The sequence below is a fragment of the Mercurialis annua genome, linkage group LG2, assembly GCF_937616625.2.
Source record: "Mercurialis annua linkage group LG2, ddMerAnnu1.2, whole genome shotgun sequence".
Taxonomy (NCBI): Eukaryota; Viridiplantae; Streptophyta; class Magnoliopsida; order Malpighiales; family Euphorbiaceae; genus Mercurialis; species Mercurialis annua.
The window spans coordinates 27093074-27097413 of NC_065571.1; the positions used below are offsets into that span (position 1 = coordinate 27093074).

The 4340-nt window shown below is 35.2% G+C and overlaps 1 long non-coding RNA gene across 1 annotated transcript; it reads right to left on the reverse strand.

Moving 5' to 3' along the window:
- Positions 1-224: 224 nt before the first annotated feature.
- On the reverse strand, positions 225-3374 carry LOC126666869 (uncharacterized). Its single transcript, XR_008790074.1, has 3 exons — positions 3114-3374; positions 1147-1241; positions 225-435 (listed from the first exon to the last, which is right to left on the reverse strand). It is a non-coding gene; the product is annotated as an uncharacterized LOC126666869 (long non-coding RNA).
- Between the last annotated feature and the right edge of the window lie 966 nt (positions 3375-4340).

Here is a 4340-nt window from a genome sequence, read left to right on the forward strand (position 1 = left end):
ATTTAAGCCAAACATTTACAAACGTTACGAAACAAATCCAAACGTTTCACCATTTTAGCGATTTATGCCAAACGTTTACAAAGGTTACGAAACAAATCCAAACTGTCACGACCCAAATTATTGAGCCAAGACCGGCGCTAGGGAATGGGAGTGGTAGCTCCGAAACCCGTAGCAAGCCTAAAACCACTAATAATTTTTCGCATTTAAAAGTATAATATAATATATGAAACATTTTCGGAAAAACTCTTTTAAGTAATATACTTATAAATATTAAAATATTATATTAGAGTTTACATTCAAAACAACTATTTGAAATCAATTTACTAATCCTAAACTGATACCTACTAACTACTGCAGCTTCAGAAACGCATACTTGTGCAAGCCCGACGACTTCTGGCACAATGAAGATGGTTTGTCTGATCCGACTCTGACTACCTGAAAAACATCAGAGTGAGGGAGTCAGTATTTTGGTAAATACTGAGTGACTTTACGTTTACAGATGGTATTATCATCAAAATCATGTAAGCATCTAACATACTTTTAAATACTCGAATAATCAATTCATAAATCAAACATCAACAACACATAGTTATACGATCCGACTGAAATCCTAGTCCAAAGATTCTTAAAATACCAACTACAGAACCTAATGAGTTTAATTATAGCAGCATCTGGACCGGGAACAAAGCCACCGTCGCCACAAATCTGCGACATTATAGCAGCATCTGGACCGGGAACAAAGCCACCGTCGCCACAAATCTGCGACATTATAGCAGCATCTGGACCGGGAACAAAGCCACCGTCGCCACAGATCTGCGTTGGGTCTCTGGGCCGGGAACAATGCCACCGTCGCCACAGCTTCCCTTTAAGTTTTAGCCGGGAACTAAGCCACCGTCGCCATCTGATTTAATAGTTCATATGAAACTCTAGGACACAGGATTATCTAACCTCAGTACTGGTGATCACGTAGTCCTGTTGACGCCCAATAGGTAGCACGTTTCTTCGGATCGTTAGAACAAATTTCATCACAAATTAAATTAATAAACATATAACCATAAGGATAACGCGACAGGAAAAGCATATAATATAACAAAGATAAAGCAGATAGTTAAATAAACAACACACAAAAGTAAACTGCAAACTCACAGTGACCGCTATCCAATCCAACATAAATAAGATAACGTCGATTCTTGTCAAGCTCCCTTGATTCGCCAAGCTCGTATCTCGGTATTCCGTCGTATCTAACGTATAATTCTATCGTTAGAACATTTAATAAAAATTTCTATTTTATAATTAATTACATTGATTAGAGTTTAACGTTTAATATATAAACGTAACTCGTCGTTCTCGTATCGAATTATTTTTGATATAATCTTAAAACGTCCTTTTTTTATTATCTTTGGTATTATTCAAAATAATATTTAATTAATAAAAAAAATTCACTTCAAATAACTTAATATTTTAAGTTAACTTTAACTTGTTCAAAAATGGCTTTTCTAGCCCATTTTGGCTATCAAAAACGTTTATTTAAAATCGCCCATTTACCAAAGAAATTTTACATCTCTATAGTCTGCATTCCCACTTATAATTTTCATTTAGACCCGGACTTCAATCGACATCTCTAAGGTCTCCAAAATATTGCTCAAAGTTAGCTTCATAAAACGTCTTATTTATTTCATGTTTTTCGACCAACTTTGAGCTATTAAAATCATTACTTAGAGTTATCCAAATTTTAAATAAAAAGCACATTCCCACAGTTTGGAACGTTGCCTACAATATCCGTTTAGACTTTAGTTTGAAAATAGATCTCGAAAGTGTCGGAAACTAAGTCGGAAGTTGGTTACCTAAAGCTGATTCTCAAAACAGCTAAAACAGTCCTCTAAGGGCTGCTGTTTGGGCCTCAAAACATCACCCGGAAAACTGTTCCGCTTCAAAACAAATTTCACATTCTTATACTTCACAATCATATCTACAACTTCCCTGAAGACTTCGACTAGTTTCGACTTACGGTTTGTTCACAATAATTTTCTAAAGTTGGGTCTTTAATTATTATTTTTGGCTTCATAACAGCCCCACATTATGCTACTGTTTCAGGGTCAGAAACAGAGCCCGTATCATCGTCGAACCCAAAACAGAATTGATATTCTTATTCTCTATAACATCGCCTGTGTTTTTCATTAAGACTCGAACTTAATCCGACATGTCTATCATCTTCAAATCTTGCCTCAAAAGAAGCCTCTCATTAGGCATAAATTTGAAAATCACTTTCAGATTTTTCACTCAACTTTGAACCTCGATAACTTTTAATTTATCTTATCAACCGTACTATTATTTTTCATAAAACTCATCTATGTAATGCCATCTATAAATCCCACTCACTTTCAAGGTAAGATTATTATTGTTCGAGATTCGTTTTTACAGGTGAAGTAGCCCTCATGACTTGATTATATTTTTTTCCAGATTTTATAACTTTCAACATCCTATCTATTTCAATCAATTCAACCCTATTTAAATATCCAAATCCTAATCTGAATATCACGTTTCATTCTCCGTATATCCCTTATAATATACTACTCAAGCCTTCTCAAAAATCATCGCTCCAAGTTATTTGAAATTTGGTCAAAAGTCGATGTCACAAACTGTTTTGGGGTTGCACTTTCTCTATTTTATAAACTTAGTTTTAAACCCTTTTAAACCATGATTTTAACATCAATATAATTATGTTATCCTCAAGACTCGATGTACGTTCGAAAACACCTATCCTAGCTGGTCGGGGACTGTTTAAACAGCCCCCTTTATCGCTGCCGTAACTGCTGCGAGTTGCAGCAGTTTTGCGGCGATGTTGCTGCAACTTGCAGCAACAATTTGCTGCTGTTTACAGCAGCAACTGGCTGCCGTTCCGACTCCCTATTCTCACCCCGACGTGCTAGCCTTTACCCTTAACCAATTCCCTAAAACCTCTAGCCACAACAGCCCGCAAACCTCACCCAAAATCAATACAAAACTGCAATTTTAACACTGAATTCCAGCAACTATATAGCAACAAATTAACTCCACTTAAACTCTGAAAATATCAATCAAACCTTAATCAAATTAAAAGGTTAAGAGCTTACCTTAATCCATTAGATGTTAGCTATACAATCAAGCTAAAATCATACAAACGGTGGCCGGATGGTGGAGCTTTGATGGTGGCCGTAGGTTTTGTTCATGGTGAGGGAGAGGAATTGAAGGCTTCGGCAATTCTAAAGGAATAGGGGTTTGGTTTGATAAATTTCATATCTGATTGTGGATATGCTATACAAATGAGGAGGTGGGTTTTCATATGTGATTTTCTTATTGGCTTGGGTAGGAAAAATGTCCACAATCATGCTCAACTTTGGCATTTCTTACAACTACACTCCTCAACTTCTAATTACTTCAATTTAATTCCAATTCCTTTTAAAATCAAACGGAACCTTGCCGATATTTATTTAGAGATAAATAATGGACTCCGCAGTATCTACTTACTTATATCCAATTATTTATTTAATTTTAATTCCTCTCAAATCCAATCTTATGAATAATAATTTTTCACTTAAATTATTATTTTTTCGGTAAGTCCAATAGACTTATTTTGGTCCAAATTCTAATCAATTGACCTTAATCTGACGTTCTTATTACTAAATCCGTATAATTTTGCCTCGTGGCACTATCCATAATATCTCTAAAAGTACGGGGTATTACATTCTTCCCCCCTTATAAGAATTCGTCCTCGAATTCTAAATAAATTTTCTTACTTATTTAAACTAATGTCTTTACCATTTTCCTTAATGGTTACACCATACTTGTCTTAGGGTACTTGTTGGTATGCGGAATCGTTATTCCAATCCTTGTACCTCTTGTACAATGACATTAACTATAAATGTCAGACCTTTCTTGATATTGTCTTTTTAATCCATAGTGTCTCTGGAAGTCACTTCTTATCGTCATCCCTTGGCGGTCTTCTCTGCTTACTTACTGTTAGCAGAGTTTCCTAGATTTACATTACTTGAATTGCTTATCCAAAGTAATTGCCTCACTTATAATTTTGTTGATCGTAATCATACATCAATCATCTTATTGTTACTTTGAAACGTTGGCTCGTTACCTCGTTGGCTTATTGCCTCGTTGACTCGTCAACATCATGATCTTGTATCATGAGTCGAGTCTTTTCTAGACTTATCCTATGTTCGTTAATCCCGAAGTGTATCAAGTTTAACTAATTAAACTTGATTGTCCTCTTAATTATAATCTTTGATAGATACTATACTTCTTTCTGTATACATCCTTAACAACTTGTTCTACGTTGGTCTATAAACCCG